The following is an 11400-nucleotide window of genomic DNA, read 5'->3' as shown; positions in this document are numbered from 1 at the left end:
GCAAAACGAATTTAGTACGATGCTGTTCAATTTAATATGATACCGCTATTACAAAGTGGGTTAGGTCCGGGCTAGTGTTGCGGGGGTCTGGGGGGCGCAGCCCCCCAGTCAGCAAAACGAATTTAGTACGATGCTGTTCAATTTAATTTGATACCGCTATTACAAAATGGGTTAGGTCTGGGCTAGTGTAGCGGGGGTTTGGGGGGCGCAGCCCCCCATTCAGCAAAACGAATTAAGTACGATGCTGTTCAATTTAATATGATACCACTATTACAAAGTGGGTTTGGTCTGGGCTAGTGTAGCGGGGGTCTGGGGGGCGCAGACCCCAGTCAGCAAAACGAATTCAATATGATGCTGTTCAACCCCTCGGGAATTTTTAATTTCTGTTTTATTCACCGTAATGCTCATGGAACGTACTTTCATATTCTTGTTTTTTGCTTCACGAAAATTTTTGTACACTAATTACTTTTTAATAGGAAAACGTGCAACGGCAAACTCCTTCCTAGGGTCACTGGGAAGATGACATTGACAAAATATGTTAAGATCAGCCGCCCCTATGCGTAAAGTATGTCGTTTTTCCATTTTTTCGATCCGGAGCGACACCAACATTGTGTTGCAATTTTAAACTGCGCGGTTAAACGGCGGGCCAAACAGTCGGTGGTTTATGCAACAGCAACCATCAAACTAGTAGGAGAATACACGCCCGTGATAGTATAGGAGATTCCCACTGTCCCTATCTTTTTTTTTATCTCGGACATATATATACCGGCTTATCGTCAATAACTCGAAAACCAGCACGTTAAGGCCAATTTTCGTCTATACGATTCTTATGCAGTTTTAGATTCTCTACACGGTCCACTGATCGTTTTATTTTTTTGTCGAATTTTGAGAATTTTTTTTTTTTTTTCTCGAAAACGAGCTCGACGACCTGCACTTTTGACGACGCCATCGTGTTCCCCGGATTTTTTCCTGCAAGATAGCGTGTCTATTTTTTGTCCTACGACGATTTTTGACGCCGGAGCGGTGTTTCGGAGCAGAGCGGACTTAGAAACTTTCGCGCGTCGACCGCCGGACCGATCGCTCCAGGCTGTTTTTCGTCAATAACTCGAAAACGAGCACGGTAACGCTCGTTTTCGCCCGTACGATACTTGTACCGTTTACCGATGGCTACCTGGTAGATGGTTTTTTTTTTTTTTATCTCGAATTTTGAGAGCTTTTTTAATTTTTTCCACAAAAACGAGCACGTGAACGCCAATTTTCGTCTATACGATTCTTATGCAGTTTTATATTCTCTACACGGTCCACTGATCGTTTTATTTTTTTGTCGAATTTTGAGAATTTTTTTTTTTTTTTCTCGAAAACGAGCTCGACGACCTGCACTTTTGACGACGCCATCGTGTTCCCCGGATTTTTTCCTGCAAGATAGCGTGTCTATTTTTTGTCCTACGACGATTTTTGACGCCGGAGCGGTGTTTCGGAGCAGAGCGGACTTAGAAACTTTCGCGCGTCGACCGCCGGACCGATCGCTCCAGGCTGTTTTTCGTCAATAACTCGAAAACGAGCACGGTAACGCTCGTTTTCGCCCGTACGATACTTGTACCGTTTACCGTTGGCTACCTGGTAGATGGTTTTTTTTTTTTTTATCTCGAATTTTGAGAGCTTTTTTAACTTTTTTCTCAAAAACGAGCACGTGAACGCCAATTTTGGTCTATACGATTCTTATGCAGTTTTAGATTCTCTACACGGTCCACTGATCGTTTTATTTTTTTGTCGAATTTTGAGAATTTTTTTTTTTTTTTCTCGAAAACGAGCTCGACGACCTGCACTTTTGACGACGCCATCGTGTTCCCCGGATTTTTTCCTGCAAGATAGGGTGGCGATTTTTTGTCCTACGACGATTTTTGACGCCGGAGCGATGATTCGGAGCAGAGCGGACTTAGAAACTTTCGCGCGTCGACCGCCGGACCGATCGCTCCAGGCTGTTTTTCGTCAATAACTCGAAAACGAGCACGGTAACGCTCGTTTTCGCCCGTACGATACTTGTACCGTTTACCGTTGGCTACCTGGTAGACGGTTTTTTTTTTTTTTATCTCGAAGTTTGAGAGCTTTTTTAATTTTTTCCACAAAAACGAGCACGTGAACGCCAATTTTCGTCTATACGATTCTTATGCAGTTTTATATTCTCTACACGGTCCACTGATCGTTTTATTTTTTTGTCGAATTTTGAGAATTTTTTTTTTTTTTTCTCGAAAACGAGCTCGACGACCTGCACTTTTGACGACGCCATCGTGTTCCCCGGATTTTTTCCTGCAAGATAGGGTGGCGATTTTTTGTCCTACGACGATTTTTGACGCCGGAGCGATGATTCGGAGCAGAGCGGACTTAGAAACTTTCGCGCGTCGACCGCCGGACCGATCGCTCCAGGCTGTTTTTCGTCAATAACTCGAAAACGAGCACGGTAACGCTCGTTTTCGCCCGTACGATACTTGTACCGTTTACCGTTGGCTACCTGGTAGACGGTTTTTTTTTTTTTTATCTCGAAGTTTGAGAGCTTTTTTAATTTTTTCCACAAAAACGAGCACGTGAACGCCAATTTTCGTCTATACGATTCTTATGCAGTTTTATATTCTCTACACGGTCCACTGATCGTTTTATTTTTTTGTCGAATTTTGAGAATTTTTTTTTTTTTTTCTCGAAAACGAGCTCGACGACCTGCACTTTTGACGACGCCATCGTGTTCCCCGGATTTTTTCCTGCAAGATAGCGTGTCTATTTTTTGTCCTACGACGATTTTTGACGCCGGAGCGGTGTTTCGGAGCAGAGCGGACTTAGAAACTTTCGCGCGTCGACCGCCGGACCGATCGCTCCAGGCTGTTTTTCGTCAATAACTCGAAAACGAGCACGGTAACGCTCGTTTTCGCCCGTACGATACTTGTACCGTTTACCGTTGGCTACCTGGTAGATGGTTTTTTTTTTTTTTATCTCGAATTTTGAGAGCTTTTTTAACTTTTTTCTCAAAAACGAGCACGTGAACGCCAATTTTGGTCTATACGATTCTTATGCAGTTTTAGATTCTCTACACGGTCCACTGATCGTTTTATTTTTTTGTCGAGTTTTGAGAATTTTTTTTTTTTTTTCTCGAAAACTAGCTCGACGACCTGCACTTTTGACGACGCCATCGTGTTCCCCGGATTTTTTCCTGCAAGATAGGGTGGCGATTTTTTGTCCTACGACGATTTTTGACGCCGGAGCGGTGTTTCGGAGCAGAGCGGACTTAGAAACTTTCGCGCGTCGACCGCCGGACCGATCGCTCCAGGCTGTTTTTCGTCAATAACTCGAAAACGAGCACGGTAACGCTCGTTTTCGCCCGTACGATACTTGTACCGTTTACCGTTGGCTACCTGGTAGACGGTTTTTTTTTTTTTTATCTCGAAGTTTGAGAGCTTTTTTAATTTTTTCCACAAAAACGAGCACGTGAACGCCAATTTTCGTCTATACGATTCTTATGCAGTTTTATATTCTCTACACGGTCCACTGATCGTTTTATTTTTTTGTCGAATTTTGAGAATTTTGTTTTTTTTTTCTCGAAAACGAGCTCGACGACCTGCACTTTTGACGACGCCATCGTGTTCCCCGGATTTTTTCCTGCAAGATAGCGTGTCTATTTTTTGTCCTACGACGATTTTTGACGCCGGAGCGGTGTTTCGGAGCAGAGCGGACTTAGAAACTTTCGCGCGTCGACCGCCGGACCGATCGCTCCAGGCTGTTTTTCGTCAATAACTCGAAAACGAGCACGGTAACGCTCGTTTTCGCCCGTACGATACTTGTACCGTTTACCGTTGGCTACCTGGTAGATGGTTTTTTTTTTTTTTATCTCGAATTTTGAGAGCTTTTTTAATTTTTTCCACAAAAACGAGCACGTGAACGCCAATTTTCGTCTATACGATTCTTATGCAGTTTTATATTCTCTACACGGTCCACTGATCGTTTTATTTTTTTGTCGAATTTTGAGAATTTTTTTTTTTTTTTCTCGAAAACGAGCTCGACGACCTGCACTTTTGACGACGCCATCGTGTTCCCCGGATTTTTTCCTGCAAGATAGCGTGTCTATTTTTTGTCCTACGACGATTTTTGACGCCGGAGCGGTGTTTCGGAGCAGAGCGGACTTAGAAACTTTCGCGCGTCGACCGCCGGACCGATCGCTCCAGGCTGTTTTTCGTCAATAACTCGAAAACGAGCACGGTAACGCTCGTTTTCGCCCGTACGATACTTGTACCGTTTACCGTTGGCTACCTGGTAGATGGTTTTTTTTTTTTTTATCTCGAATTTTGAGAGCTTTTTTAACTTTTTTCTCAAAAACGAGCACGTGAACGCCAATTTTGGTCTATACGATTCTTATGCAGTTTTATATTCTCTACACGGTCCACTGATCGTTTTATTTTTTTGTCGAATTTTGAGAATTTTTTTTTTTTTTTCTCGAAAACGAGCTCGACGACCTGCACTTTTGACGACGCCATCGTGTTCCCCGGATTTTTTCCTGCAAGATAGGGTGGCGATTTTTTGTCCTACGACGATTTTTGACGCCGGAGCGATGATTCGGAGCAGAGCGGACTTAGAAACTTTCGCGCGTCGACCGCCGGACCGATCGCTCCAGGCTGTTTTTCGTCAATAACTCGAAAACGAGCACGGTAACGCTCGTTTTCGCCCGTACGATACTTGTACCGTTTACCGTTGGCTACCTGGTAGACGGTTTTTTTTTTTTTTATCTCGAAGTTTGAGAGCTTTTTTAATTTTTTCCACAAAAACGAGCACGTGAACGCCAATTTTCGTCTATACGATTCTTATGCAGTTTTATATTCTCTACACGGTCCACTGATCGTTTTATTTTTTTGTCGAATTTTGAGAATTTTTTTTTTTTTTTCTCGAAAACGAGCTCGACGACCTGCACTTTTGACGACGCCATCGTGTTCCCCGGATTTTTTCCTGCAAGATAGCGTGTCTATTTTTTGTCCTACGACGATTTTTGACGCCGGAGCGGTGTTTCGGAGCAGAGCGGACTTAGAAACTTTCGCGCGTCGACCGCCGGACCGATCGCTCCAGGCTGTTTTTCGTCAATAACTCGAAAACGAGCACGGTAACGCTCGTTTTCGCCCGTACGATACTTGTACCGTTTACCGTTGGCTACCTGGTAGATGGTTTTTTTTTTTTTTATCTCGAATTTTGAGAGCTTTTTTAACTTTTTTCTCAAAAACGAGCACGTGAACGCCAATTTTGGTCTATACGATTCTTATGCAGTTTTAGATTCTCTACACGGTCCACTGATCGTTTTATTTTTTTGTCGAGTTTTGAGAATTTTTTTTTTTTTTTCTCGAAAACTAGCTCGACGACCTGCACTTTTGACGACGCCATCGTGTTCCCCGGATTTTTTCCTGCAAGATAGGGTGGCGATTTTTTGTCCTACGACGATTTTTGACGCCGGAGCGGTGTTTCGGAGCAGAGCGGACTTAGAAACTTTCGCGCGTCGACCGCCGGACCGATCGCTCCAGGCTGTTTTTCGTCAATAACTCGAAAACGAGCACGGTAACGCTCGTTTTCGCCCGTACGATACTTGTACCGTTTACCGTTGGCTACCTGGTAGACGGTTTTTTTTTTTTTTATCTCGAAGTTTGAGAGCTTTTTTAATTTTTTCCACAAAAACGAGCACGTGAACGCCAATTTTCGTCTATACGATTCTTATGCAGTTTTATATTCTCTACACGGTCCACTGATCGTTTTATTTTTTTGTCGAGTTTTGAGAATTTTTTTTTTTTTTTCTCGAAAACTAGCTCGACGACCTGCACTTTTGACGACGCCATCGTGTTCCCCGGATTTTTTCCTGCAAGATAGGCTGGCGATTTTTTGTCCTACTCCCATATTCGTGTCTTTTTGCTTAACGAAATCTTCTATATACTAATAACTTTTTAATAAAAAAACGTGCGACGGCAAAATCCGTCTTAGAGTCACTGGGGTGGTGACATGACAAAATATGTTAAGATCAGCCGCCCCTATGCGTAAAGTATGTCGTTTTTCCATTTTTTCACCCCGGAGCGACACCAACATTGTGTTGCAATTTTAAACCGCGCGGTTAAACGGCGGGCCAAACAGTCGGTGGTTTATGCAACAGCAACCATCAAACTAGTAGGAGAATACACGCCCGTGATAGTATAGGAGATTCCCACTGTCCCTATCTTTTTTTTTATCTCGGACATATATATACCGGCTTATCGTCAATAACTCGAAAACCAGCACGTTAAGGCCAATTTTGGTCTATACGATTCTTATGCAGTTTTAGATTCTCTACACGGTCCAATGATCGTTTTATTTTTTTGTCGAATTTTGAGAATTTTTTTTTTTTTTTCTCGAAAACGAGCTCGACGACCTGCACTTTTGACGACGCCATCGTGTTCCCCGGATTTTTTCCTGCAAGATAGGGTGGCGATTTTTTGTCCTACGACGATTTTTGACGCCGGAGCGATGATTCGGAGCAGAGCGGACTTAGAAACTTTCGCGCGTCGACCGCCGGACCGATCGCTCCAGGCTGTTTTTCGTCAATAACTCGAAAACGAGCACGGTAACGCTCGTTTTCGCCCGTACGATACTTGTACCGTTTACCGTTGGCTACCTGGTAGACGGTTTTTTTTTTTTTTATCTCGAAGTTTGAGAGCTTTTTTAATTTTTTCCACAAAAACGAGCACGTGAACGCCAATTTTCGTCTATACGATTCTTATGCAGTTTTATATTCTCTACACGGTCCACTGATCGTTTTATTTTTTTGTCGAATTTTGAGAATTTTTTTTTTTTTTTCTCGAAAACGAGCTCGACGACCTGCACTTTTGACGACGCCATCGTGTTCCCCGGATTTTTTCCTGCAAGATAGCGTGTCTATTTTTTGTCCTACGACGATTTTTGACGCCGGAGCGGTGTTTCGGAGCAGAGCGGACTTAGAAACTTTCGCGCGTCGACCGCCGGACCGATCGCTCCAGGCTGTTTTTCGTCAATAACTCGAAAACGAGCACGGTAACGCTCGTTTTCGCCCGTACGATACTTGTACCGTTTACCGTTGGCTACCTGGTAGATGGTTTTTTTTTTTTTTATCTCGAATTTTGAGAGCTTTTTTAACTTTTTTCTCAAAAACGAGCACGTGAACGCCAATTTTGGTCTATACGATTCTTATGCAGTTTTATATTCTCTACACGGTCCACTGATCGTTTTATTTTTTTGTCGAATTTTGAGAATTTTTTTTTTTTTTTCTCGAAAACGAGCTCGACGACCTGCACTTTTGACGACGCCATCGTGTTCCCCGGATTTTTTCCTGCAAGATAGCGTGTCTATTTTTTGTCCTACGACGATTTTTGACGCCGGAGCGGTGTTTCGGAGCAGAGCGGACTTAGAAACTTTCGCGCGTCGACCGCCGGACCGATCGCTCCAGGCTGTTTTTCGTCAATAACTCGAAAACGAGCACGGTAACGCTCGTTTTCGCCCGTACGATACTTGTACCGTTTACCGTTGGCTACCTGGTAGATGGTTTTTTTTTTTTTTATCTCGAATTTTGAGAGCTTTTTTAACTTTTTTCTCAAAAACGAGCACGTGAACGCCAATTTTGGTCTATACGATTCTTATGCAGTTTTATATTCTCTACACGGTCCACTGATCGTTTTATTTTTTTGTCGAATTTTGAGAATTTTTTTTTTTTTTTCTCGAAAACGAGCTCGACGACCTGCACTTTTGACGACGCCATCGTGTTCCCCGGATTTTTTCCTGCAAGATAGGGTGGCGATTTTTTGTCCTACGACGATTTTTGACGCCGGAGCGATGATTCGGAGCAGAGCGGACTTAGAAACTTTCGCGCGTCGACCGCCGGACCGATCGCTCCAGGCTGTTTTTCGTCAATAACTCGAAAACGAGCACGGTAACGCTCGTTTTCGCCCGTACGATACTTGTACCGTTTACCGTTGGCTACCTGGTAGACGGTTTTTTTTTTTTTTATCTCGAAGTTTGAGAGCTTTTTTAATTTTTTCCACAAAAACGAGCACGTGAACGCCAATTTTCGTCTATACGATTCTTATGCAGTTTTATATTCTCTACACGGTCCACTGATCGTTTTATTTTTTTGTCGAATTTTGAGAATTTTTTTTTTTTTTTCTCGAAAACGAGCTCGACGACCTGCACTTTTGACGACGCCATCGTGTTCCCCGGATTTTTTCCTGCAAGATAGCGTGTCTATTTTTTGTCCTACGACGATTTTTGACGCCGGAGCGGTGTTTCGGAGCAGAGCGGACTTAGAAACTTTCGCGCGTCGACCGCCGGACCGATCGCTCCAGGCTGTTTTTCGTCAATAACTCGAAAACGAGCACGGTAACGCTCGTTTTCGCCCGTACGATACTTGTACCGTTTACCGTTGGCTACCTGGTAGATGGTTTTTTTTTTTTTTATCTCGAATTTTGAGAGCTTTTTTAACTTTTTTCTCAAAAACGAGCACGTGAACGCCAATTTTGGTCTATACGATTCTTATGCAGTTTTAGATTCTCTACACGGTCCACTGATCGTTTTATTTTTTTGTCGAGTTTTGAGAATTTTTTTTTTTTTTTCTCGAAAACGAGCTCGACGACCTGCACTTTTGACGACGCCATCGTGTTCCCCGGATTTTTTCCTGCAAGATAGGGTGGCGATTTTTTGTCCTACGACGATTTTTGACGCCGGAGCGATGATTCGGAGCAGAGCGGACTTAGAAACTTTCGCGCGTCGACCGCCGGACCGATCGCTCCAGGCTGTTTTTCGTCAATAACTCGAAAACGAGCACGGTAACGCTCGTTTTCGCCCGTACGATACTTGTACCGTTTACCGTTGGCTACCTGGTAGACGGTTTTTTTTTTTTTTATCTCGAAGTTTGAGAGCTTTTTTAATTTTTTCCACAAAAACGAGCACGTGAACGCCAATTTTCGTCTATACGATTCTTATGCAGTTTTATATTCTCTACACGGTCCACTGATCGTTTTATTTTTTTGTCGAATTTTGAGAATTTTTTTTTTTTTTTCTCGAAAACGAGCTCGACGACCTGCACTTTTGACGACGCCATCGTGTTCCCCGGATTTTTTCCTGCAAGATAGCGTGTCGATTTTTTGTCCTAGCTCAATTATTAAGGAAGTTACGGTTTCTTGATTTTTCGGTATGTTCGAACTGGTCTTTTAGGCGGGCGCTCGGTCGCGCGGTGCTTTCGCATCGACCGACGTACCGATCGGCGGCGACGGTTTTTCGTCTATATCTCGAAAACTAGTACGCTAACACATATTTTGACCTATATGATATTTGTTCAGTGTAATTTTTTCTATCTGGTAGGCTGGTTTTTTTTTTTTTATCTCGAATTTTTTGAACGTTTTTGTTTTTTTCTCGAAAACTAGCGCGACGACCGATATTTTTAACTACGGTTTTGAATTCGTCTAATTTTTGCCTACAAGATAGCGTGTCGAGTTTTTGTCCTGCGACGATTTTGACCATTTTTTCATTTTTTTCTCGAAAACGAGCACGGCAATCTATATTTTTAACGACGGCATCGTGTTCCCCTGCTTTTTTCCTACAAGATAGCGTTTTTTTTTTTTGCCCTAGCTCAATTATTAAGGAAATTACAGGTGTTGGTTTTCGCTCTAAGTTATAACAGGCCGTTCGGGCGGGCGGTTGGGTCGCGCGGTTCCCCCCATAAGCGGCCGTGCGTAAGCCCGTGCGTCGCCGGCGTTCCGGCGGGCGCCTCGGTACCTATAAGAGAAGCGACGGTCCGGTCGAGTCGGTCGGGGCAGCGTCGAGCGTACGGCTATTCTTCGACCTCGGTTGAGAAGCAGTCGTCGCTCCTCGGGATTTCATCCTGACTGTTCTGTATCGTGCTCGTTCCAGACTTTCTCCACACTGCATTGCCACGAGTCGGTGTCTTTGACCGAATGGCTCTTGAAGTGGTATAAGCGTCTCGAGTGACGTTGGTGACTTGTATACGTTTAAAATATGTATACTCGTACTATCCGAGCATCAACTCTTCAGTCCGAGCGATTGAAAATTTTGTGAAAACCATAAACTGGCACTACACTCTACGGAGCGTAGCTTAAAAGGCAAAAATTGTATGGAACTACGGTTCGTACTCTGGAAAGTGAGCAAAGAATGAAATACAGGTGTCTGACCTCGACATAACAGTACGGCGCCGAATACGTGCTTTCTCGACCAGCACATACGCGCTTTCTCGTTTTTGTCCAGCATGAATGCTTAGTCTTCGGGCCTGGCAATACGTGCTTCCACGATCGATGCCCAGCGTGAATAAGTGCCCGAGATGTTCAGCATGAGCGCAGCTCTACGTACTTTGTCGTTGTGGGATACCATTATACAATAATGTTCTGTTGTGAAGTAAAATACGAAACGAGAGAGTTTGGTGGTGACTCTGTCGAGAAAAAGCAAATATAAACGAGAGAGTTGGTGGTTTCTCTGTCGAGAAAAAGCAAATATAAACGAGAGAGAGTTGGTGGTGACTCTGTCGAGAAAAAGCAAATATAAGAGAGTTAGTTGGTGGTGGCTCTGTCGAGAAAAAGCAAATATAAGAGAGTTAGTTGGTGGTCGCTCTCTCGAAAAATGAAATTAAATTAAATAAACGAGAGTTTGGGGAGCTCTCGGAAAAGTGAAAGAAACTAAACGAAGGAGAGGGTTTTTGGTGGTACCCTCTCTATACATATATAATATTATAACACAAGAGAGGAAGAGGTGGCTCTCAAGTCTTTCGAACGAAAGACTAAAATTTGATGTTGAAAGAAGGAGTTTTTTATGTGTCGTCGTCCGTTCTCCTTCAGAGTCGGCGACGAAGAATAAAATTGAGAGAATATTACAAAAGAACTTTACTCAAGTTCCCTGGTTGATCCTGCCAGTAGTCATATGCTTGTCTCAAAGATTAAGCCATGCATGTCTCAGTACACGCCGTATTAAGGTGAAACCGCGAATGGCTCATTAAATCAGTTATGGTTCCTTTGATCGTACCCACATTTACTTGGATAACTGTGGTAATTCTAGAGCTAATACATGCAAAACAGAGTTCGTCCCAGTGATGGGAGGAACGCTTTTATTAGATCAAAACCAATCGGTGGTCTGGACGGGCATTATTGTCCGTTCGTTCATCGTTTGCTTTGGTGACTCTGAATAACTTTGTGCTGATCGCACGGTCTTCCAGTACCGGCGACGCATCTTTCAAATGTCTGCCTTATCAACTGTCGATGGTAGGTTCTGCGCCTACCATGGTTGTAACGGGTAACGGGGAATCAGGGTTCGATTCCGGAGAGGGAGCCTGAGAAACGGCTACCACATCCAAGGAAGGCAGCAGGCGCGCAAATTACCCAC

General features: G+C 43.6%; 1 non-coding gene across 1 annotated transcript in view; it reads left to right on the top strand.

Moving 5' to 3' along the window:
* Positions 1-10914: 10914 nt before the first annotated feature.
* LOC143341497 (small subunit ribosomal RNA) overlaps positions 10915-11400 on the top strand; it is a 1933-nt gene continuing 1447 nt past the window's right edge. The window contains exon 1 of the ribosomal RNA XR_013079609.1: positions 10915-11400. This exon is cut by the window's right edge and continues 1447 nt beyond it. This is a non-coding gene — a ribosomal RNA (small subunit ribosomal RNA).

This window comes from Colletes latitarsis, chromosome 4 (assembly GCF_051014445.1).
Source record: "Colletes latitarsis isolate SP2378_abdomen chromosome 4, iyColLati1, whole genome shotgun sequence".
Taxonomy (NCBI): domain Eukaryota; kingdom Metazoa; phylum Arthropoda; class Insecta; order Hymenoptera; family Colletidae; genus Colletes; species Colletes latitarsis.
Note: the sequence above shows the minus strand (reverse complement) of the source record. Positions and strands in the feature narration are given on the sequence as shown.